At 43.0% G+C, this 26,351-nt stretch overlaps 1 long non-coding RNA gene and 1 other non-coding gene across 2 annotated transcripts; one reads left to right on the forward strand and one right to left on the reverse strand.

The window, feature by feature from the left end:
* Window positions 1-9,831: 9,831 nt before the first annotated feature.
* LOC139073750 (U6 spliceosomal RNA) lies at window positions 9,832-9,937 on the reverse strand. Its single transcript, XR_011522738.1, has one exon. It is a non-coding gene; the product is annotated as a U6 spliceosomal RNA (small nuclear RNA).
* A 263-nt stretch (window positions 9,938-10,200) lies between these two features.
* Window positions 10,201-19,377, forward strand: LOC139073700 (uncharacterized). The gene is made up of 3 exons (XR_011522683.1): window positions 10,201-10,481; window positions 16,804-16,916; window positions 19,011-19,377. It is a non-coding gene; the product is annotated as an uncharacterized lncRNA (long non-coding RNA).
* Window positions 19,378-26,351: the final 6,974 nt, after the last annotated feature.

Consider the following 26,351-nt stretch of genomic DNA (forward strand, 5'->3'; position numbering starts at 1 on the left):
GGCCTCCTGGGGTCTGTAAGGAGATGAGATTTTGTTTCGAATGTGCTGGGAATCCCTTTGAGGAGGGTAGCAACATGATCTTTGCCAGATCTGAATTCACAGGCCAAACAGGTTGGGGACCTAGAGCATACTGTGGGGACCACTGGTGCAAATGGGGGTCAGCAGATGAGGATAATCAGTAAAGGGAATGAGATGTGAAGCCGCAGGAGAGCGAGGGGCCGTGGCAAAGCCAAGCACAGGCCTCAGCCACTAAGCTCTGGCTGCTTATGGCCGGATCCCCCAAGTTTTCAAGGGAAGCCACGAATCCCAGTTTAAATTTGTGAGCTTAAAAAGGAAGACGCACACAGACCAAACACACCTCTCAACCACGACCAAACCCCGGGCACCAGGTGGACCCCTGAGCCCACTTCGCCTTCTCCTGTGCTGTTCAATGGTTTCTGTCTTGTCTTCCAAACCAAGCCGTGCAGTCCTGAGGACAAGGACCATGTCTTTTGCAAGTTTAAGCTCCTTCCAGGTAATGCTGGTGCTTGTTGGGAATTTGCGATGCCGCATTGAAGAAAATTGTTTTCCCCAGTGTCCAGTACCCACATTTTTTGTGCCCTTGCACCATGGCTCATCTGGAGTCTTACCTTCCATTTCTTCTTCACCTTCTGAGCAGGAACTGTTGATTCTAAGCAGAGGAAGCAAAGCTGGTGGAGGGGCTCAGGGCCATGCTCACACCTGGGCAGGGAGCTGCACGTTCATTCAGGGGGAGGTTTGTCCCTGGCAGCCACGTGCTCAGACATCTACCGCTGAAGACCCTGCAGGAACTGACCATCCAGGCAGCTCCAAGGACTGGAATCCTCATTCTCCTCACATGTGTCTTCTTCGCTCTTAGGGTCTTCTCATGCCCTGCCCCGTGCCCTGTCCCCGTCTGAAGGAATACTAGAAAGCTGGACTGGCTCAGGTGTGTACACTCAGGGCCCAGTGTCGCAGGCCCTGCCAGGCTCCAGAGCTCATATCCAGGGTCTCACAGGGCACCTGTGGAACAGGGCTTCTCTCCCAAACACTGCTGCTCCACACACTCCCCACACGCTCATGCACACACATGCACACATGGGCTGGAGAGCCTCTGGCACAAATGACTGCTCACGCGCACAGGAGTCCTGGAGCTAATGGCTGGGCTTATCTTGTGCAACATTCCCAAGGCGCCATTTTTCATTAAGCAATTTTTAAAGAGTTTTATGACCCCATGAACAATAATTTTTTTTAGTGAAGGCGGACCGAATTGTAAGTGGCGGTAATTACACCAAACTAATTGTAGGCAAAATTAGTAAGAGGTCAGATCTGTTTGGTCGTGAAAGAAAACATACGCTTGGATCACACCTTAAATGATCTCCAGGAAAATAATTCATCATGGAAAATAGGAATCTTCCTAAATTAACAGTAGGTCTCTCCTACAATATCTGTAAGAATAAGATTCCTTCTGGTTTTGGTTTTTGTTGGATACCCAGTGTGTGCGTGTGTGTATGTGTGCACACACACATGCTGAGGTTGGGGAGTGGAGGAGGGGTGACACGTGGGTCTTCACAGCACCAGTCCAGATGACTAAATGTGACTAACTGCCTCCTTAGTGGGGCGTGGAGCTTGACCGGAAGTCAGGAGACTCAGTGCACCCCCGTGCGTAGAGAGCTCACACATGGTCCAACACCATCCTCCTTTCCCAGATGGGACAGCTCACTTTAAAAACATCTCGCAGCTATGACGTGATAGGACAGCATGGTGATGCTTTCCTCTGAAGGGTCATTTTAGCATGGAGGATAAGACTTTGATCATACCAGCACAGAGACCAGGAAAGTTGGAAGATGTCACCACAGAGGACAGACTCGAGATGATCCAGATGCCTTGAGGACTGATGTTCACAAAAGTGGAATTGTGTCTTTCATGGCTGTTAAGTCCCAAGGTCACTACTCATGGCTAAAATCCTATATAGTCAAATTAGCCTTGAGATCCTTTGGTAAGGACCAAGTTGGAAAGTGACATTCATCTCTCTGTTAGTCTTCAGTTTTTGGCACAGATTCCTGCTTCTATAGGAGACTACTAGCTGAAGTTTATGCTTTATGTTTAAGGGGCATATTGCACAAAAAATACAGCTCTTTAAACCCAATAATCTCCTGGCAGTGCTGCAAGGGCTTACCGAAAGGCACACGGACCTGAGACCTATGTAAGTGAAGATCAGACACAGCCCAAGCCCACTCCTCAGATCACAAGCCTTCTGAGTGGCGGAGAGGTCACCACACTATTCAAGTTCTTCAGACCCCTTTCTTCTCATTTGCTGAGTACCTGAAACTGCGTGACTTAAACACGTGTATCATGGATTCCCCGTTAGCACCACCGGAGTAGAAGTGTCTCCAGCACAAATATGCAGGAAGACAGACCAATGAATTTCATAGCAAGGAAATAGGGGGCTGAATGGCTCAGAATACGCATTGAGAAATACATGGATTCCTGTGTGCCCAGCCTGGGGGAGTCCAGAGCGGCCACCTCACTCTCATGGAGGAGCGCTTCACAAAATACACCAGGAAATAACAGATACGTGAATCGCCAAGAGGGTGAAGATTCGGCTTCTCTGGCGTATGCGTGTGCAGTCCATGTGGGCACCCCTCCCCTCGCAGAGAATGCTTGGTGGATGGAAATAGCCACAGCTTTTGCGCATGCGTCCAGCAATGCTGGGTACCCATGTGTGAGAAACAAGGCCCAGCAGAGGCTCCCCTGGGCCATCTCCTCGCTTCACCATGTGGGTCCTTGCTAATGGTATCTAGCCTGTCACGGAATGTGTCCAGTGACAAGAAGCTCGTTGATTCTTAGCCCGTCACATCTTGAGTGGGCTCTGATCCCTAGAAATTTCACACCAGGCCTGGAAACCAGAAGTACTCCAGGGCTAAGCAGTGTTTCTTGGTTTGGGGTTTGGCTCTTCTCATAAGGGGCGTTATCCGGGTACACAGTAACCATTTATGCCCTCTGCAATGACAGGTCTCCCTTACTATTCCCACCCCTCCAACCTAGCAAGTTGTTATCTGAGCCTCTACACCCTATCAAGACAGGGTGGGTCCCACTAACAGCCCCACAAGCCAAGGCTTGGGGAGGCTCTTTCCCATTGGGAGCCCTGGGGTAAATTCAAAGTCATCTCGTGGAAATAGAGATCAGAGACATTAGTCTTGGTCAGGACTTCAATAGGCCTGAGGCCTGGGGAAGTCTACTCCAGTGCAGGGAGGTCCCTGGGGACTGTTTCCCACGACAGATCCTGAGTCATCTCCTTTAGCTTAGCTCACGAGGTCCTTCACGTCCTGGCCCTGGCTATTTCATTTCCCACCACAATTTAGCCGTCTGAGACGGCCTCTGTGCCTTCGACTTAAAGATGATATTATTTCCGGAACTTCCTCCCTGCTACTTCTCCACCCAGCTAAATAATAATTCCTCTCATCCTCCAAAATAACTCGGGCATCACAGCCTCAGGGGAGAGGGGACTTCTCATCTCTCATGTGGGATGGGTGTCCCTGCTCTGTTCCTCATGGGACGCGGAGCTTTCATCATCTCATCCGTTATAATTATCTACTACATGGCTGCCCTACATTCAACAGGCATCAAGTTCCCCACCCCCAGGAGGTGTGTGTCTGTTAACCCATTGTCCAGCCTCACGCCTGGCACTGGCAGGGCGGGCAGTCAATAAGCGTTAAATGAATGGATAGCTCATGCTTCCTCCAAGTCGTTCTTCAGCGGCTACATCTGGCTGTCCTCGGTCAGTTTTCTATTCAAAGATAAGCAGCACTTACAGGAAGGCACCACCTGGCATATCCCATTTCTAGAAAATTTCACACCAGGTTGAAAGCATGGTATTGACCACCATTCTGAGCCCAAAAGGCAGGGCAATACCCAAGATTTGAGATCAAAGTGGAAGAGGAGGAGGAGAAAAGAAGAAGGCAGGCTAGGATGAGGGACAGAAGCAGCCGGACAGACACACAAAGAAACTGACCCTCGCACCCATCTCAACAAATTCCCTGTGCTTCGCAGGCCGTGACGGGCAGGGAGGCCCGCAGAGCCCGGAGCCCAAGGGAGAGACACCACAGCAAGTCCTCATGGGCTCGGCTGAGAACGGCTCCCAGGAAGAAAGCCCAGTCAGAAGTTGGAGTTTCGGGAAAGACAATATGGCTGCAACAACTCGGATCCTTCTGAAATCTTTCAGCAGGGGCTTCAGCCAAGTAGCTACAAGAAGGGCCCTCAGAGATACAAAATCTGAGAAAAATAGTCCTGGCATCTAATTACAACAGTGCAGTTTGCTGCTTTTATCTGTAATTGGACTGTATAGTCTTTCATTCTAATTTACTTTACATCTAAACTGTGATAATCAAGACAAGCAGAACAGAATGGTCTCTAACTGGCTATCCTACTGACACCCGTTAATGCCTAATTATAACAACTAAATTAAAGATGCGACTGTAAAGAGGTGGAATATCAGTTTGAAGCATTTAATTCTGTGGAAAGAAGTAGAGATTCTAAATCCTAAGTAAGAAAATCAATATTACGCCTCATTATATTGGTATTGCTAAACAGATTAATGAAATTAAGTATTTTGTTGTGTTGCTTTTCTTTTTTCCAATGTTATCCTGATGCAATGATGGTTTGTAATGAAGGGGTACTGCAGAGGAGGAAGTCTAAATCGAGAGCCAATTTATACACCAAAATTGGGAGGCAGCTAATCTCGTTTATAGAGCAAAGGTTTTCTTTTGATATGGTTAGATTTTTCGATAGGCATCACGGGTCTGGGCTCCTGCAGTCTCATAGAACAAAGACAATCTCAACTCAAAGCTAAGGGAAGGTGCCGTCTTTCCTCTTCTCATGGGCAGATCGACAGGGACCATCTTGACAATGCCAGCATTCAGTTTGGGACAAGCATCCTTGAAGCTTCCTGCACTCATGGCCTCCCAGTCTACGCCAGGCTGAAAATGGCCCCCCACAAAAACACAGAAAACATTCACTTGGTCCCCAGAGTCATTCAGCTGGTTGGAAGCTGGAGGAGAAGCCACGAGAAGAAGCCACTGTTCAGGTCTGACAACACAGCTTGGAAGGAGAAGAACCAAGGTTGGCAAAGGGAAGGGAGGCTCCTCCTGGGAGAGGTGAGGCAGCGCACACACGGCCCTCTCCAGGTGACAGCAGCATGCCCGCCCAACCTGCCCAATGAAATTCTAGATTGTTGCTTGTTTGTTTGTTTATTTGTTCTATTTGTTTATTTTTTTTACAATCGTCCATACTGATTTCTAAATCTTTTCACTCAAAGTCAATATAGTACTCAAAAAACTAAAAGTTGGCCAATGCTGACAGCGTACTTCATCATATGGGTCATCTCTTAATGCCCATAGCACAGAGATGCACAAAGACAGATATTTGAAGAAGCCAAAGACCTCACAAGAGAGACTGACCATTTTGACGAATCTCTAGAAATCTTCTAGAATTGGATTTACTGATCACTGAGTGACTATGGGTGAACAACTTGAGGGCTATGGTGTTCCTGACCTCCTCAGGGACGGGGACACAAAACTGAAGCAGGCTGAGGTCTTGCACCCTGGGGCCTCCGTTTATGGGTGGCTAGGCCATGCAGGATGGCCAGCCCAGCAGGCAGAGGGAAGACAGAGCCAGGGCCCCAACCAAGGAGGAAAACTCAGTTTTGGTGAGCTTATCCAGAACTTCCAGATCCTAAAAGCAAGAACGAAGAAATGTTCATTCCAAATTACATTCAAATTGCCATTTTTGGAAAATACAATTTTATTTTGAATTTTGCATGCATCATCGTCTTTTCAGATTCCTGGGGTCTTTACCAGTCTCTTACGCACATGCACAACATGAAGGCAGGAATGACGGTGCCCTGGGACACTGGTCATCACAGGCCAGGGAGAGGTCACCAGCCTTCTCAGAAAGGGACAGTATAGCTCCTGATCCTGCAGGGCCAGGCACGGCTCTAATTGTCCTGGTGCTGCTGGCACTCGGAAAGCCAGCGCCATGCCCTCCCCCAGGTCCGCCTCTCAGCTGCACAAACAAAGCCAAATAAAAACTGCTGGTCCCGCTGCGACAGATGTGGCGCCTCTGCACCATCTTGTCTGTTCTTAAGGGTTTTTTTAATTGCGAACAGACAGATGTAGCTTGTCCCTTCCATCTTGTTTACGATGCTGCAGGAGCACCTGTGGAGGAACAAGTCCCTGCAGAAATCCTTGACTTCCCTTCAGATGGCTTGAGACGAACCAGCCAGCTCAGCAGCCCTGTCTGCAGATGACTCTGGGTTCTTCTGCACACGTTTGCTCCAGGCCTGGGGAAAATGGAGGAATCGTCCGTAGGATGATGCTAGTTACCTTAGCATGTGCTGCTTGGCCTTCGAGTCCGTGGACTGACTCTTGGTTCAGTCCAGCTCCTGACTGCACGGGCTGCTTCTTCCACCATTCGACCTTATGTCCACTTGTCATAGGACCCGCTGCACTGAGTGCAGAGCCCTGACCAGCCAGCGAGGCTATAGGACCTCTGACCATCCCCACATAGATTCTCCTGGTTTCAGATGAAGTGGCCCATTACCTGGTGTAGAAAACTGACATAGAAGCCACCAGAGTGAATGCTACGCGTGAGGGCAGAGAGAAGAGATGATGCTTGTAAGGAGAGCCAGGCTGGGGAATTCTCCCTGCTCTGAGTCTGACTCCAGACACCTTCTTAAAATTCTGCAGCCCTCCACATCCCATTAAAGACTGTTTGAATAGTACTCGACTGCATTAGCACAGATGAGGGAAGAGCAAGGACACAACTTGTGACTTCGTGTGACAACTGCCTCTTTTTCTTAACCTCAAGTTTTCGAGTCGCAGTTTTCGCTGTGTAACAAACCACCCCAAACTTAGTGGCTTCGAAACAACCCCCATCCGTTTAGCCCCTGCTTCTGTGGGTTGTCTGTGTGGTGCTTCTAGTACAGGCTGGCTCGGCTCACCACCGCGAGGCTCCCTCACGCGTCGGTGATCAGCCAGTGAGCGGGCTGGTGGGTTGGAAGGGTGAGATGGCCTTGGTCATATGGCTGGGGGCCAGAGGGACTGGTCCACATGGCTCTCATCAGGCAGCAGCCCAGCCCTGGTTTCTTCACATGGTGGTCACAACAAGAGAGTGAGGCCCCAGTGTGCTTTTCAAGTATCTGCCTGCAACATGTTTTCCACTGTCCCAGTGGCTACAGCCAGTCCCATGGCCAAGAGCAGAGTCAGTGTGGGAGGGCACCATCAAGAAGCTGGCTGCTGGGAGGGGAGGAATTTGTGGCCATTTTTGCATCCACCACAGTTGTTTTGCTTTTTGTTTTTTTCATTTTTTCTAGCCTTTTTAATAGAATGATTCAGTCACTTATTTTCAATTTTTAGTATTTATAAATGGTACAAAAGGTTAGCTTTGATTCACTTTTTAATGTACAGATATCTAGAAAAGTATTTTTAAATTGTAATTAGCTTGAACTTTTGCATAAAATTTTCTTTTTTCTACTTTTACTATAATTGGTCTGATAATTTGGCTTGAATGACTTTTATTCTTTAGGTTTTTTAAAGCCACAAGTTGTGTTTAATTCTTAACATCACACACATATTTGAAAAGTGTATATTTTTGTTTGACACAATTATATGGATACAGACAATGTAGATTTAGAGATAGAATCAACTTTGTCAGTAGTATTTTAAAATTTTCTCTACTGCTATTATCTGCCTGATCTGTTAATTTCTGAGAGGAGAAGGCCACATTATTATCGTGGGTTTTTATCTGATATGTGTCTATGCCATGTTGTACAAGGAATTAAAAATTAATTAATTATTCGAGAATTATGTAATTCTTATATACTCCTGTTGAAGTGAATTTTTTTATCAGTGTAAAACAACTCTCTTTACCCTGCTTAATGTTGGTTGCATGGAATTTCCTGTCATATTGGCATGGGCCAAGGATCAACAGAGCCATCACAGTGAGAATGTGGGTTAACTAGCTCCCCTATATGGTGAGGAGAATTATAAATGATTGTGCTCTTCCTAGAGTAAAATTCATCAATATAGTTAAAATTATAAGAACACTCATTCTATTTTAAAATTGAAATTTGTGTCCAGATAATTATAGATTTACATTCAGTTGAAAGAAATAATACAGAGAGATCCCACTTACCATTTTCCTATTTTCCACCAGTGGTAACATCGGGCAAAACTAGAGCACAATAGGGCCCGGCCCAGTGGCACAGTGGTTAAGTTCACATGTTCCGCTTTGGCGGCCCAGAGCTCGCTGGTTCAGACCCCGGGAGCAGACCTATGCACCGCTTGTCAGACTATCCTGTGGCAGGCGCCCCACATATAAAGTAGAGGAAGATGGGCACAGATGTTAGCTCAGGGCTAATCTTCCTCAAATAATTAATTAATTAATTGAATATAATAATAAATTAATTAATTATTAATAAAAAATAAATAAAAACCTACAGCACAATATCACAGCAAAGATAATGGCATTGATATAGTCCACTGATCTCATTCAGATGTCCCCACTTTTACTTGCGCTCATTTGTGCACGTGTGTGCATTTGGTTCTAGCAAAGCTAATCACATGTATAGATTCATATATTTACCACCGGTCAAGGTGTAGAACAGGTCCATCATTACAAGAATCCCTCATATTGCCCTTTTACAATCATACCCTCCTCTCTCCCATTCCCCACCCTTTGTCTCTAACTCCTGCATTTATAACATTTTGTCATTTTTTAAATGTTACACAAAAAAGTCACATGCTATGTACCACTTGGAGATTGGATTTTTTTCCACTCGGGATAGTTCCCTGGAGGTTCGTCCAATTATTGCATGTATAAATAGTTCTCTCCTTTTTATTGCTGAGTAATATTCCATGTATATATATACCACAGTTTAATCATTCACCCACTGTAGGATATATGGACTGTTTCTAGTTTGGGGCTATTGTGCATAAAGCCACTATAAACATTCACATACAGCTGCTTGTATGAACATAGTTCTCATTTCTCTGGGATAAATGTCCAAGAGAAGAATTTTGGGATCATTTGGCGATTCCATGTTCAGTTTTATAAGATACTGCCAAATTGCCTTTAAGGGTAACTGCATCATTTCACATTCTATCAACAGGATATTAGTGCTCCAGCTTCTCTGCATCCTCCTCAGCATTTGGTAAGACCACTGTTGTTTACTTTCACAAATCTGATCCACATATATTGATATCATATTATGGCTTGAATTTGCATTTCCCTGACGTCTCATAATATTGAATCTTTTCACAGGCTTATTTGCCATCTGCACATCATCTTCAGTGAAAAGTATAATTGCGTCTTTTGCCTATTTTCTAATTGAATTTTTTTTGTTTACTATTGAGTTTTAAGTGTTCTTTATATATCTAGATACTAGTCCTTTGTTGGATGTGTGGCTTGCAAATATTTCTTCCCAATTTGTTGCTTGTATTCTATCTTCTTCACCTGGATTTTCAGAGAGGAAAAGGTTTTAACTTTGATGAGTCCTATTTATCAGTTTGTTCTTTTATAGGTTGTGCTTTTGATATCAAGTCTAAGAAATCTGTGCCTAACCCTACATGCCAAAGTGGAGTTTTTTCTTTTTTCCTAAAGGTTTTATAGTTTTATGTTTTAAATTTAATTCTATAACCCATTTTGAATCAATTTTTGTATAAGGCATGAGGTTTAAATTGAGTTTCATTCTCTTGCCTGTGGATGTCCATCAGTCTAGCACGATTTGTCAAAAAGGCTATCCTTCTTTTGTTGAACAGTTTTTAATCATTTGTGAAAAATATGGAACACTTCATGAATTCACATGTCATCCTTATCCAGGGGCCATGTTAATCTTCTCTGTATCGTGTCAAATTTTTGTTATATCCATCACCAAAGGGAGCACTGCTCATACTTTGATTCTTCAGTTTGACTCATGGAAACTCATTTCTGAAGATGAACTTACATGTCCAAGGCTATTGAGTGCAGCATTATTTATAACAACAAATAAAATGGAGGGGAGGGGTCCAAAAATAGTAGACAGGAAAAATGTATTAGTGTGTAACAAAGTACCCCAAAACTTAGCAACTTAAAACAGCAACATGTATTATGTCACAATGTCTATGACATCTGTCTTGCTTATCTGGGTTCTCTAAATGGGAGTCTGTCATAAGACTGCTCTCAGGTGGCAGCTGAAGCTGAGATTTAACTCTTGAAAGTTCAACTGGGGAAGGATCTGTGTTCAGCTCACTCATGTGTTTGTTGACAGGATTCAGCTCCTTGCAGGCTCTTGGCAAGGGGCCTCAGTCCTTCTTTGGTTGTTGGTAAGAGCCTACCCTCAGTCTGTTGCTGTGTGGGCCTCTCCATATGCAGCTTGCTTCATCATAATGAGCAAGCAGAGACAGTGTAAGAAAGTGCTAGGAGTCTTGTGTTACCTAATCTCAGAGGTGAGTTCCATTAATTTTGTTATATTCTATTCATTAGAAGCAAATTGCTAGGTCCAGCCCACACTCAAGGGGAAGGGATTACATAAGAGTGTGAATACCAGGAGGCAGAGATTCTGGGCTCTATATCAAAGCGCCTATCACAATAAGTAAATTATTACACACTCATACAATTCAATACTATGCACCCATTGAACTTTCTATAGTAATTACACAGGATATGGTGTTGCTGTCATGGGTAATGAAAAGACCCTCAGTGACTTGTGACTCAATATTGAGTATTCTAAAATATGTGGAACTGGAGCCCCAGAAGAAGATGAGAAAAATATTAGACAGAGAAAAATATTTGAAGGAATAATTGCTGAGAATTTTTTAAAGTAAGTCAAAAAATACAGACCCACAGATCCAAGAAGCTCAATGATCTTCCAGTAGGACAAAATGAAAGAAAGTTATACCAATGAACATTCTATTGTAACTTCTGGAAACACATAAAAAGAGATAAATCTTAAAAGAAAGCGAAGAGGAAAAGATTCTCTCTCTGTGAGAGAAACAAACATGAGAATGATAGTTTACCTCTCATCAGAAATATTGCAAGTCAGAAGACAATGGAATAATACCTTTAAAATGCTGGAAAAAAAATTTTCAACCTAGAATTATACATCCAGTGAAAATACTCCTCAAAATTTAAAATAAAATACAGACCTTTTCAGATAAACAAAAGTGAGAGAATCATCGCCAGCTGAACTGTTACACAGGAAATGCTTAAGGAATTTCTTCAGACTGGAGGAAATTGATACAAGATGGAAAGCCAAGACTGCAGGAAGGAATGGAGAAGTTTAGAAACAGCAGATATGTGAATTATATATAAAATATATTTTCCTCATTTTTTAGTTTCCTTAAATAACATTTGATTATTGGAAGAAAGAAAATAATACTGTGTTGTGAAGTTTCAACATGTGTAGAAGTAAAACGTATGACAACAATAGCAGAAAGGATGGGAGGGCAATTAGTGGAAGCACATTAACTACTAAAACCAGCAAAACTACTAACTACTAAAGCCAGACATAAGAAATAGAGGATAAAATATTGAAATACTAAAAATTTTCAATTAGTCCAAGAGAAAAAAGAAACAGAACAATAAGAAAATAGAAAATAAATATGATAGTAGACTGAAACCCAACAATATCAGTAATACTACTAAATGTCATTAATGTTAGACTGAAAACTTAAGACTAAACTATATCGTATCTACAAGAAGCACCCTTTAAATATAAAGACACAGATAAGTTAAAAGTAAAGGATAAAAAAAGATGTGTAAACAATGAGAGTGGTGATGCAGCTATTAAATCAGAGAAAGGAGAATTCAAGATAAAAATATTCCTAAAGATAAGCATTTCATAGGGACAAAGAGGCAATTCATGAAGAAGACATCCTGAATAAACTTGTACATAACAACAGATCTTCAAAATACGTGAATCAAAAACAGAAAAACTAATGGGAAAAACAGACAAATTTAGAATTGTAACTGAAGACATTTCTCTCTCCGGTAGTGGATAGAACAAGTAGAACCAAAAAAAAAAAGAAAACAACTTTAAGAAAATGGAATATTTGAATATTGCCAACCAATTTAACCTGAACTGTATAAAACACGACAGCCAACAGAAAAATGCTATTAATTTCAAGTGCACATGGAAAATTCACCAAAATAGACTGTCTGTTGAGAGATTAAAGAAGACTCAATAAATATCATACATTGAAATTATACAGAGCATTTCTCTGAATATAACAGAATTAAATTATTAGAATTAAATTAGAAATTAAAAAACATAAAATATATTTTTAAAAACTCCACAGTATTTGGAAACAACAAAATATTCTAAACATGCCATGGATCAAAGATGCAATCACAGTGTAAATTATAAAGCATTTTAAATTAAATAATAATAAAAACACAACATTTTAAAATTTATGAGATACAGCTAAGCAGTACTTGAGGTAATTTTATAGCTTTAATTGCTTATATTAGAAAATTGAAAAGGTTTAAAATCAAAAATCTGTTAAACTGAAAAGTCTAGAAAAAGGACAAATTAAACCAAAAGTAAAGAGAAATAAGGAAATAATAAAAATATCAAAGAAAATCAGTAAAATAGATTACTTTTTTGAAATGATAAACTGCTAACCTCCTAGCAAGACCAATCAAGGAAAAATAAGTCACAAATTACCAATATCAGAAGTGAAAGAGGAGTCATTACTACAGATCCTACAGACTTGAAAAGGATAATACAGGGATATTATGCCAAGAAATTTGACAATTTGGATGAAATGGAAATATTATGTGAAAAACAATCATACAGCTACATCCAAGAAAAGTAGAACATATAATTTGTCCTATATGTTAAAGAACTTACATTCATCATAAAAAATCTTCCCACAAAGAAAGCTCCATAACCATATGGCTTCACTAGTAAATTCTCTCAAATAATAATAGAATAAATAATATTGACCTTTCACAAACTCTTTCAAAAGAGTAGAGGAGGAGGAAACATTTCCCATATTATTGTATAATCCTCTTACCAAAATCAGACGAGGACATTATAAGAACAGTACAGACCAATACCCCTCATTAACATAGATAATAAAATCCTTTCCAAAGTATTAGAAAATTTAATCCAGCAATATGTAAAAAATATAATACATCTCAAACAAATGAGATTATCCCCAAAATGCAGGGCTGGTTTAACATTTGAAAACCAATTGTTATCCACCACATTAAAAAATAAAACAGAACTATCACATGATGTTTCTAAAAGATCTGGAGCAAAATCCTTTGATAAAATTTAACACCACCTGTTTTCAGCAAAACAGAAATAATAGGAAACTTCCTGAATCTGATAATGAACGTCTACAGAAAACTTACAGCTGAAAACCTTCTTAATGATGAACCACCCATAGATTTCCACCTAAGATCAGGAAGAAGGTAAGGATGTCTGCTCTCACTGTACTGGGAGGCCTAGCCCGTTCAGTAAGGCAGAGGCATAACAGAAAAGGAAAAGGCGTAACAACTGGAAAGGAGGGTGGAAAACTCCACCTTCACAGATAACATTGTTATCTATGGAAACAATCCTGAGGCGATCACAAAAAATAAATACTACTTGAGCTAAGAAGTGAATTTAGTAATGTGACAATACATGAGGAGAATGTACAAAATACAGTTGTATTTCTACCTATCAGCAATACAAAATTGGATTAAACAATTTAAAAATAGCACTCAAAAAACAAAATACTTAGAGATAAATTTAGCAAAAGATGTGCAAGAAATTTACCCTAACAACTACATACCATCGAGAGACATTTTTAAATATATAAACAAATAAAGAGTTATACCTACATTTTGGATTGAAAATCTCAATACTTCCACGATGTCAATTCTTCCCAAACTGATCTTTTCATTCATTTCTGCACCAAACTAAATCAAAGAATCCAAATTGAAAAGCTGAATCTAAAAATTATGTAAAAATACATCTGTTAGAGACAAAGCAATTTTGAGAAAGAAAAACAAAAGCTTTTAAGACTTGTTATGAAGTGATAGTAAAAGAGATACCGTGCTTTTGGCATAAGGAAAGACAAAGAGATCGATGGATCAGGATAAAATAATCTAGAAATAGATCCACATCTAGAGAGTCAATAAATGTTTGACAAATGCACCAAAGTAATTCAATGGGGAAATAATAGCCTTTTCAACAAGAAGTTCTGAACCACGTTAATATCGGTATGAAAAAAATGATCTTTAATTCCTACCATGCACCACAGACAGTAATTAGCTCAGTGTAAACTGCAGACCTAAACCTGAAAGCTAAAAGCATCGATCTCCTAGAAGAAAAGAGAGGAGAATATCTTCATGATTTCAGGGCAGGCAAAGATTTCTTAGCAACAACCACAAAACATTAAATTTAATTCCATCAAAATTATAAATCTTTGCTCATCAAAAGATATTGATAAATAAATGAATAGGCAAGCCAAAACTGGGAGAAACATGGCAAGTTACTTGTATTTAGAAATATAAAGAAGTCCTATGATGCAATAATAAGGCATCCCAATACTATTGGGCAAAAGACTCGAACACGTACTTCATAAAGGAACATACATGGATGGCCCACATGCACATAGCACAGTGCTCAACATTGATAGTCACCAGGGACATACACACTACAACCCTAGTGAGATACCACTTCAAACTCCAGACAGGTTCAAGTTAAAATGACCACATCAAATGTTGCTGAGGCTGCGGAGCACCTGCAACTCTCACACAGTAATGGGGATAGAGCAAAGCGGTATAGCTACTTTGGAAACTAATTTGCCAGTTTCTTACAAAATTACACACACACTTACCTCATGACCCAGAATTCCACTCCTTGGTATTTACCTAAGAGAAATAAAAATATATATCCACAAAAAGACTTGCACAACAATGTTAATGGCAGCAAAAAAACAACTCAAATATCCATCAACGATAGGATAAATTGTGGTATTTTCATACAATAGTGTACCACTCAGCAATGAAAGAATAAACTATTAATACATGCAACAATATGGAAGAATTTTTAAAGCATTATTCTGAGGAAAAGAATGCCTATTGCATGAGGCCACTTATATGAAACAAGTGAAACTAGTCTATGGTGATAGAAATCAGAGCTGTGCTCATCTCTGGAGAGAGGCAGCAAGAATTTACTCGGAAGGGTCATGGAGGAACTTTCTGGAGTGCGTAAATGCTCTATATTTTGATATGGATGTGGATGTGCACATTTTTCAAAACTGATCAAACTTCATATTTAAGGATCTGTGCATTTCACTCTACGTTAATGATACATCAGTAAAATTTTTAAATCTTAGCTGATAACCCTCTTTTTGGCAAACTCCTGCTTATTAGTTGCAGTCCTCAAAATGGACCCCCCAACCAAGACCCCACAATCTTATTTTGCAGCCGCTAACCTGCCAAGAGAATGAAATGGCAAACTCCAGTCTGATAGAGCTCCATGTGCATTTTTTTCTCCAGCCACATTTCCTTGCATCTGCAACACTACACCACAGAAAGAGAACAGATAAGAAAGCCAGATGGAATCTCACCCAAATTTATTACTGAAATAGTCCCCAGGTGAATGGCAGTACCACCTCTCTTTCATAGGCAGATACAATAGTTTACCTCTTTATGAATAGTTTAAAGACTTCTCTGATTTGAAAATTTATTAAATTTTCGCTAAATTTTGATTTGTTCTGTGTGTAAGTTCCAGCCGGTTCATACACTTGAAATAGCAAGTGCTAAAACTGTTCAATATTTTTGTCAGCACAAGTCCCTCCCATCTCATCTTGTCCCCAAGCCCTGTCAGCACCCTCTCTGGAGTCTCCGACTCCATGGCCCAGGGTAGAGGATCTCTCAGCAGAGAGTTAGAAACGTCTCGAGAAACTCACCCCCCTCCGGTACGCGGTTTCATGGCTCTCTTCCCAACAATGAAAATAAATGGACAATTCTTTAGTGGAAGGCAGCTGGAAAGTCATACTTGGGTTTGGATCAGTAACTTCGAGTTTGGATCCCTTGGAAATAAGCTCTTCAACCATGCTAATCAATAATTTCAAAAGTTCGGAGAAGTCTGTTTCTAAATTGTTAAGCAAGAAAAGTAAAATGCAACCGACGGTGTTCTGCTTGTGCTGGAATTTTGGTGAAATGTCATCCCTTATTCTCAAAAGACAAACATGCAGGTAGCACACGTCAGTCTATCTTATTAGACCCCGAAGTCCGCTACCCTCAGACTCTAGCATTAGTTGAGTGCAAATTATTAATGTCATGTTAAACCAATATGAAGAGAGGGCGATCAGATGTCATTGTGTTCTCTCAGGGAAGCCCATCTGTCAGCCTTCATCAGTCCTTGCCACTTTGAAGTGAATTAGGGTCCAAAGCACAGGAATTTGCCAAAGGAGAAAATTCCAAAATGCTGACAAACACACTAACTGCCTCCCCCGCAAACACACCCCAAACCCAGCTGCTCATCCATTGGGTTGGGGAGATGAGGTCCCATTAGACACGATGTCATGGTGTGACAGGATCCAGAAGATCTAGTTACCTGTCCCAACTCAACCACTGTGTCACCATGCAGGTCCTCCACTGTCATTCTCCATCGCTCTTCTTGTCTGACAATGTTGGGTTAGCAAGTCTAAGAATTACAGGATCACTAAACATGTAAACCAACTAAGGGGGCTCACCTGAACGCTCCCCCCTCAAACCTCAGACTTACCTGCATGTTTCTGTCTTCCTCCTTCCTTTGTGTTGCAGTGAGCAGCTTTCCTCACGCCCAAGGCCAATTGCTCCGCCTGTGCTTTGGCTCCCAGCCTCTCTTATCTTCTAGACAATGGTTGCTAACCAAGACTGCACATTTGAATCACCTGGTGAGCTTTTATTTAAAAAAGAAATGCCCCTGTCTCACCCAAGAAGGGAGCTCTGGGGAGATAGGCATAGTGGTTGGGGCATCAGCATTTTTTCAGAGTCCTCCGGGCAATTTGAACGCACAGCCAGAGTTGAGAAACTCTGATCTGGGACGCTGTGCAATCCACTGTCGCCTCTGTGGGTGTCAGTTCCTTCCTATTAAGTATTTAGAGGCAATTAAGCCTTCCACTGAAAAATCCCTCCCTCAGCTTCCCCCCTCAGCTGTCTAGCTCCCAATTCTCTCTTCATGATATACGACACTTTTCACCGGTTGGATTTGATTTGCCAAAATTTTTAAGAGGCTTTGCGTCCATTTCATGAGGAATATTGGACTGTAATTTTTTTATACTGTCTTTGTCTGATTTTTAGTATCAGTTTTCAGGTCTTACAGAATGAATTGAGACATCTTCTCTCCTCTTCCATTTTCTGCAAATGTTTGTGTAGAATTGGTATTATTTCCTCCTTAAATGCTTGGTAGAGCTCACAAGAGGAGGTGGAAGACCGGGGGTTTTCTTGGTGGGAAAGTTGTTAACTAAAAATCCATTTTCTCTAATAAATATAGGGCCATTCAAGTTATCAAATTCTTCATGAGTAATCTTTGGGGATTCGTGTCTTTTGAGAAATTTTTCCACTTCATTTAAGTTGACTAATTTATTTTCATAATTATTCATAATATTCCCTTATTATCTTCTTGATAGCTATAGAAATTCTATCCTCATTCCTGTTATTGGTCATTATTGCCTTCACTATTTTTTTTTTTTTGAGGAAGATTAGCCCTGAGCTAACATCTGCTGCCAATCCTCCTCTTTTTTGCCGAGGAAGACTGGTCCTAAGCTAACATCTGTGCCCATCTTGACAAGCGGTGGACAGGTCTGCACCCAGGATCGGAACTGGCAAACCCCAGGCTGCCAAAGCAGATGGTGTGAACTTAACTGCTGCACCACTAGGCCAGCCCTGTCACTTTTTTTTTCCGGATCAGAATACCTAGAGATTTACTGATTTTATTCAGCTTCTCAAAGAACTTGATTTTGGTTTTGGTTTCATTTATTTTTTGTATTTTTTTTTTTTCTGTTTTCAAGCTCATTAATTTCCACACTGATCAACATTATTCCGTTTCTTCTGCTTACTTTGGGTTTCATTTCCTCCTCTTTTGCTAGTTCTCTAGGTTGGAAGCTGAGGTCATTGATTTTGTGGTCTTCCTTCTTTTCTGATATGGATATTTAGTGCTATAAATGTCCCTTTAAATGCTGCTTTAATCAGCATTAAGAAACATTAAGATACCATGCTTTCATTTCATTCAGTTCAAAATACTTTGAAATTTCAGTTTTTATTTATTTTTTGATAAACAGATTATTTAGAAGTGTCTTGTTTATTTTCTAAATATTTGGGGATTTTCCATGTATTTGTCTGTTATTTATTTCTAATTTACTTCCACTGTGGGTAGAGAACGTATATTCTATATGATCTGACTCCTGTCTCGTTTGTTGAGTTTATTTTTGTGATCCAAAATATGTTCTATCTTGGTGAAGTCCCATGTACACTTGAAAAAGTGCCTTCTTTTGTTGTTGAATGGGATGTTCCGTAAGTATGAATCACGTACAGGTGATTGATAGTGTGGTTCAGATCTTCCACATCCTGAATGATTTTTGCTCAACTTTTTAATCAATTAATGAGAAAGGATGTTGAAATCTCTGATTATAATTGTGGATTTGTCCATTTTGGCTCACAGCCCCCCTTCCCTTCACTGTGGCCTACAACCTCTTTCCAGGCAGTGAGCCGGGGCAGTCACGGGACTCGTCTCATGTGTTTTCCATCTCTTAGGAATCGGTGTCTGTTATTGACTAATATCCAGTGTCATTTTTTGATATATATGTTGTCCTTTTATTCCGGCAGGACAATATGTCCAGTCCCTCTTACCCCCTCTAGGCTGAAGCCTGAACTCTAGGTAGTGATTTTTGATACCTACTTCTTTCTCACCTCCGTAAAACCCCATAAATTAATCTCCCAAATCTCTTGGATGAACTCATTTCTCTTTATTTTCTCTGTCTTCTCTTTAGTTCAAACCACCAGCTTCCCCTCCTGATTTGCCATAGCCTCTTGTCTCCAATGAGTCTTCCTCTGGCCAATTTGTCTGAACCACTTCCCAGCCCATTCGCCACAGAGCACCAGAAGAGCCTGTATAGAAGCACGACCGCACCATGCCGCTTCTTCCACCCTTGCAGTCTTGGAATGCTTCTGCTCAAAGACACCGTAAAAGAGTGAGGATATACGTCATAGACATGGAGAAGATATTTGTAACATATCTAATCAACAAATCATTTTATCCAGAATAAAGGATTTTAAAAACTCAAAAAGAAGAAAGGTCAACCCCAAAACATAAACCAGCCATTCACAAAAACGACCCATTAAATTATGAAAAGATGCCCTAGCTCTTATTAATCAGAGAAATGCAATTGAAACTATAATGACACACCAATTCTCTTCCCATGACAACATCAATTGTAGGCAGGACATATAGCAAGAGGATCACAATATGCTACTAGAGAGCATATAAATTGATACAAATACCCTGGAGCACAATCAAATCTGAAAACTTGCATACCCTATAACCCAAAAAGTTGACTCCCAAGTTTTTAGCCAAGAAAACCTTTTACATACATATATAAATATCTAAATATCAGAATTGTCATAGCAGTATTGCTTATAATAGCAAAAGAAAGTGTATAGGCTCATCAAAGGAGAATGACTATTAATGCAATGGAATACTATGCAGCAGTGAAAATCAATGAATTACGGAAGCTAAGATCATTGTAGATAAATCTAACAAACATGACGCAGAGGAGAGGCAAGTTACAGACAATTTCAGACAGTGTGATACCAATTACTAGAAGTAAGCAAAATACTGTATTTGCTTAGACACACAGACATATTATCGTAATTTTCACAAAAGGGAAGGTAAGATAAGGATTAGGTGAGGATGATTTATTGAGAGCTGATCCTAGCAAACACCAGGAGGGGAGAGGGAAGGGAAGGTAGCCAATGAGAGGTGCTACCATCACGGGTAACTGGAGCTCCATCCTGCAGAGAAACTCCACGCCCTGGGGTATCTCATCAGAGGGGTGAGGGAGCCAGAGTATTTATACACCAAGGCCTGTCCATCTTTGTTTAAGGGCTGCTGGGGAGGAAGCATTAATTCCCCAGTACTTCTGGCCTGCCACGATGGAAGCAAAGTAGACTTTGATGGCCAGACAAAAACATGTCCTGTTTTGTGAGAAAAACATGGATGTCTCCAGGCAAAAAAAAAAAAAAAAAAAATGCTATTACTGGAAATGAGGAGTTGACCCCAGGACTGCACTGAAATGGGAAGGACGGGGAGGATAGGCAGAGCTCGGACAGTAGCTGCCGTACACCGTAGGCTAAGGGTCCAAACTCAAGCAGGAGAATGAGAATGCCGCATCAAGTACAGCGGTTACTTTTGAAAGATAGGAGAGGTTTAACAGAGGAGAGAGACACAAACGGACTGGTCGTTCAATTTTTTTAGGCCAGGGGGTGGGCACCTGCAGGAAACAGCAGGCACACTCGACTGGGTAAGTTGAGGAACTGTTTACAAAGGGGAGGTCAGGGTGTGGGGAGACCACAGGGTCCTTGGGATTTTTCCCACTGGCTGGGCTAAAGAGGCAAGGAGAGGGAACAGTTCCAGGACCCTGGGTCCAGAAAGAACCTGGCCGAGGAGAGGGAGCCAGGGGCATCAAAACCACTCTGTCTCACTGCTTCCTCCCGTCTCCTGCTGGGCTTCCATGGCCAAACCCAACAGCACGCAAGAGAGGCCCAGAGGAGTCAGCTCTCTGGGGCATGGAAGAGAAGGGTGGAGAACTGACCTGGAGGCAAAGAGGTGTTGAGCACAACTGGTGTGGGTTGTGTTGTTGTTGTTTTTTCATATTTTTGAATGCCTTAAATCCTGCTGAATATATTTTTCAAATGTATGTTTCATGTGTTGAATTGCCTTGTGGATAAACACAACTTAATAGGGCCACCTGGTCTGCATCCTGCCCCAGTCCTTTCATCTCAGCTCCCTCTTTTGTCGCTGCTCAGGTCCTTCGTGGTCCTATGCATCGTCCATCCTCTCCTGCCTCAGGGTTGCCACGCATGCTGTTCCTTTGGCATGAAATACTTTTCTCCCCCCATCTTTGCTCAGCCCACCCTTATTTAAACCTCAGGCTCCAGTTTAAATGTCTCACTCCAAAGAGGGCTTCCCTCTTCCGCCAGACCGCTGGCATCCATCTGGTGGGTACATAGCGTGTGGGTGTGAGTCTCCTTGCTAATTACACTCTCACAGCTTATTTATGAAGTCACCAGCACCGGCTCCATACGTCCAATGACTGTGATGTCCTTGGGTTCTGAGGACACACAGACAAGATAAGAAACCTGGTTTTATTCAGCACACAGCATGTGCCACCCCAGTGGAGAATGACACAATGTTCAAGCCTCAGTCGGAAAGGGAAAATGGCACAGAATTTAGAAACCAGGTATTAAAATATCTTGTCCTGGCTTCTCACCTCATGATGGCAATCCAACAATGCTTCTTCAGTCCCAGGGCCTTGGCTCCTTCTAGAATCCATGCCCAACTTCACTGCCTCAGAAAGGCAGTGGGAGCTTGGACGGTCTCAAGCGACCAGAGCAAAGCTCCGCTCGGCAGCTGTCTGGGTTGCCATCAGCAGGTGGAGCCGAATGGCTCTGGGCGTCCAGAAGAAATTAGTGGGGGAACAGACAGAACAGAACAAATGCTGAAGCCAGGCTGGGAATGTCTAGTCCTTCATGCTCTTCTGCCTGGTAGAGGTGACCTGTGAGAATGCAGGGACAAAAGTTTGCCCTCCTTACCTGCAACCCCGTTTGAACATCATGCATCAGTGTGGCTCATATTCAGTCTCTGATATCAGGCGCTCTGCAGTTGTGACCCATGAATATCTTTCCATCCTTCAGAGCCTGCCTTTCCCCAGGAGGGTGCCCGATCTACCTCCAAATCCCTAGAGCCCAGCACAGCAGCCGAGTCACACCTGGCGACTGATTATTTACCAAATACAGAGTCTGCAATCAGATCCCTGCCTGCAGCGCCCACGTTCAATGGGAAACAGCATCCAGGCAAGGAAATGAGAACAGCCTCAGGTCAGCAACAAAGCACATCCTGGGAAAGGCGAATGAGACTACTGGGGACAGGCAACAGCTTAAATGGAATGACCCAGTGGGGCAGGGGTAGGGGAATGTGGGAGGAGGGAGCCAGAGGCGACACAGGGAGCCAGAGCCTGGATCCCCCAACCCCAGCAGCCCTGGAGCCAAACCCACTTTGGGGCCGGGCAGACGGAGGGGGCCCGGGTCCTCTCAGGGCCCCCCTGGGTTCCTCAGGGCACAGGTCCTTCCCCCTGAGGAACACAACAGGTTGGGCATGGGGATGTTGGTCCATGGGGCCCAGAGGTTGCCACACAAAGGAACCACAGCTTAAAAAACCGCGATGCTCTTTAAAAGTTACAAATCAGTAGCCGTCCCTTGTATGAAATTTAGACAATGCAGAAAAGAGCAACAAAGAAAATGATAACGATGCAAATTACCAGCACCTAACAATAACTACTATAACATTTTGAGTTCTCCTTCCACATTTCTTTTTCTTAAGAGTGTGAAGTGTGCGTGTGTGTGTGTGCGATGGGTATGAGTGTGCTGTGGGTAGTGTGTGTGCACATTGCATGTTCCGAGTTGTGTATCTTGTTTCTTTGTTGTATGTTAGTGCTGCTGATGTTATGTCATTGTGTGTTCCGTGTGCAGCAGGATTAAGTGCGTGTATGTGTGTGTGTATGGCGGGTGTGTGAGTATACTATGGACCTTAGGTGTGAGTGTGTGTGCAAGGCATGTATGTTGTATCACGTGTGCTGTGCACGCGTGTGTTGAATCTATCGCATGTACCGTGTGTTTATGTCATGAGTTTAGGCGTCATCTGTGTTGTGTATTGCTTTGCATTTGTGCATCACGTGTGTCATGTGGGAGTGCATGTGAGGGGGCATGTGTTGTCCATGCCATGCCATCTTGGGTGTGTACACTGTGTGTGTGAGTGACTCTGTGTGTGGCGGCGGCCCCTGCGGCCGCAGAGCAGGCCAGTGGGAATGGCATCGTAGCCGTGTCAGAATTATCGCCTCTTTATGGCAAATGATATGGAATTCCAGGTACCTAATTGGTATATACTTTCCTTTAGAATTAAATTTAAACATGTAAAAGGAAGTTTGGTTCGATAAAAATATCAAGTGACTAGCTCTTTAGGAGGAAGTTTGGGAAACGCTGCGCTAGAATTTTCATTCCTCTTCTCATTCTCCATGATTCAATGATACAAATTCTGAGCTTTTCTTCCTGAAACTTAAGATCAATGACAGGAAATTACCATCAATATTAACAAGTAGATAAGACAGCATTAGAGAGGCGGAGCTTTCCGACCCTCTGACCAGCCGATCCCGGCCCAGGTGCTCTCTCACCTCAGGGCAGGCAGGACTCGTGGGCACACCTGACTCGGGGCACCCCAGCAGGAGGAGCTGGTCCCCCCTCTGCCAAGAGGCCCACCCTCAGCTGGCCTTCTTCCTGGGAGAAGGACCATGGTTCCGAGGATGGAGCGCCCGTCTGGCTCCCCCTTGTTTTGGCCTCCTCATACTCTTCCACCTCTGAGTGAAGAACGCAGAACGCAGACCTGGTTCAGGGCTGTGAGAAAGATCCACCGCAGGCCTTGACCCTGGTGTGAACCCGAGGGGCCCTGTGACTGAGAATCCCCTGACCGTGAGGCTGGGCTTCAACACACATGGTGTTGACTTCCTGGAACCCCTCAGACTTCTGTGACTGTCACCATCAAGACCCCACAGCAAATGTTGTATATTGTGTCTGGCAGTTTAAATACTGCTTTCATTCACATTCAGGAAGTCCCCTGAACAAACCTGTGACGGGATATTATCATTCTGCCAAACCAGGGGTCGTGTTTGTATCCCAGGAGAGCCAAGGCGGCGGACGGCTCCAGAGGACTTCGGGTACGTGCACGGTTGGGCCAGGTGATTCCCCTTTGAGTTTCTGATGCGTTAATAACCAGGTAAGGCCCTTCCCTGGTGTCACACGGTTTGGAAGGGACAGAGTTGGCATTTACGCCTACACCTTCTGCTGTACCAAGACCGCCAGGAGTGGGTGCAGCCTCCAGGGTTTACCCCGCCCCCACCGTTCTCAGCTGCCACCTAACCCTGTGTCCACCAGAGTCCCCGAGCTCCGTGGACACACCTTCCCTCAGTGCTCCCTCTGGCTGCTGTGCTGGCCCCACCTTTCCAGGCACACAGCAATTTCTCTCAGAGACAGGCGGGGAACATAACGAATGACCAAGACCTTAAGGAAAAAAGAGAGCACATCATATTTTTCTTTCTTTCGAGATAAAAATAATATGCCTGCATGTCGGAATGTCCCGTGACACAGCTAATGTCCAGGAGCAAAATGGAAAACAAGACAACCTCCTCTTGCTAGTGTGAACACAACAGCGGGCCCCTTTGATGACCACACGGCCACAAGAGTCCCTCCCAGGTGGAGCTAGGCCAACGAGACCTCCGAGAGCTCCAGAGGAAATTCTTTCTTTTGCTTCATTTTATCCTTCTTCGTTAAGTAGGGCCGGAAAATATCTGTAAAAATTAACCTAAAGCTTAATGGCTTATGTAAGAATGCCTTAATAAAAATATGTCGGGAAGGTTATTGAACTGTACAATTAAACCCCTCCCACTCGATACTTTTCAGTCTAATTTCTGTCTGAAGCTTATTCAGCAAACCAAAATGCCAATGCTCTCCTTCAATTTCCACTTCTTTGAACCTGCTAATTTACGAATAAGAAACGATTTATTTGTGTTATTAGCTACATGTAACCTCTGGTTGAAAAAGTAGTTTTAAATACTGAAATCCTGAAACGCTCTGAGATCCACCAAATGTCGGAAGAATGACTGGGGTTTTTTTCTGCGAGCTGTGTCTGATTCTCATCACTTAGGGCCTCCGCGTAAGGTATCACATAACAGGAAGGCTAATAACCCAGAAATAACCTCATTAAAAGAGACAGCATATCGGTCTAAACAGAATGAACTCTAAGCAGAAGAATTAGTGACCTGGAAAGTAGCAGGACGAGGTAATGGCAGTACCAAGAAAAAATACATTCCCGTTAGCGAGTCAAAGGAGAAATCACCAGCAATAAAGTAAAAATACAATAGCAGCAGAATCAGAACATTTTTTTCATGTTTTTAATCTGTTCGCATCCTGGAACATACAATTTATATCCCCCGAGTCAAACACAGTCTCTGAAATCAGGCATGTGTTCTCATAACCTCGAACACGAGACAGACTCCCAGCCCAGCCTGCTCGTGTGTTGGGTGGGTTGACCCGTTCCCACAGCCCAGCGGGTTCTGGGGCTCGGAAGTTCCCCACCATCACAAACAGCTTCGCAGGTTGGCCCTCTTGACTACTCCCCTCCCGGTCCCAGTTCATACGAGGTCTTTTCATCACACTGTGCTCTGCTCTGTGGCACAAGCCACCAGGGAAGCAAGGTCCCCCTCTGCCTCTCCACACGGGGCCCAAGGGCCTCCCTGGATTTCCACACTATGGGAACGTTACTAATACAAACCTTGCCAAGAAAATGACCATTTCCATGAAGCTCACACATGTGGTTTGGCTAATTAAAAAAGAAAGAAAGTGGTTGCATCAGAGGGAGACCTTTCCTAACAACAAGAAGTGGCAGGAGGAGCTATGCACATGCTGTCCACGAACTCCTGCTGCCTGGAGAGTCTGGCTGATAGAGTGATGCCTAAACAAAGAAACAGAACTAAACTTTAAGTTGATGTAAGTGTTTTTATATAGCACATTAAGACTGGAGTTGTAACTGAGTCAGTGAGAACATCCAGATTATCTCTCACTCAAATTTTCTGTTAGCCATTCCTGGGCAGATAAAGCCACTGGACAGAAATCTCTTGTCCAGGGATCCTTGGCTTTGGAACAGTCCCTCAGCAACAGGAGACATAGGACCCTAAGTCCTTGTTCAACCCAGTCCTTTCCTGAGAGAAAGAGGAAGGCTGCCATGGAGAGCAGGAATCAGAGGCCCGAGAGACCCAGGGCAGAGGGCTGAGGCGCACACTGGGGCCACCTCCAGGGCTTTGGGGCCTCAGGACTAAGCAAGGGCTTCCCCTGGCCATTTAGTTTGTGTCATTCCTCTCCTACCTCCCCCTGCTCCAGCACGTGGGTCCATCAGAGTTGAGAGCACTGGGCTCCCAGGCAGAAGACCTGATCTTGGGTTGAGGCGTGAAGCTGAGATGGGGAAAAGATGAGAGTAGACAACTCTCTGAAAAAGCCTGACAGGACAT

The sequence above is a fragment of the Equus przewalskii genome, chromosome 9 (genome assembly GCF_037783145.1).
Source record: "Equus przewalskii isolate Varuska chromosome 9, EquPr2, whole genome shotgun sequence".
NCBI classification, from domain to species: Eukaryota; Metazoa; Chordata; class Mammalia; order Perissodactyla; family Equidae; genus Equus; species Equus przewalskii.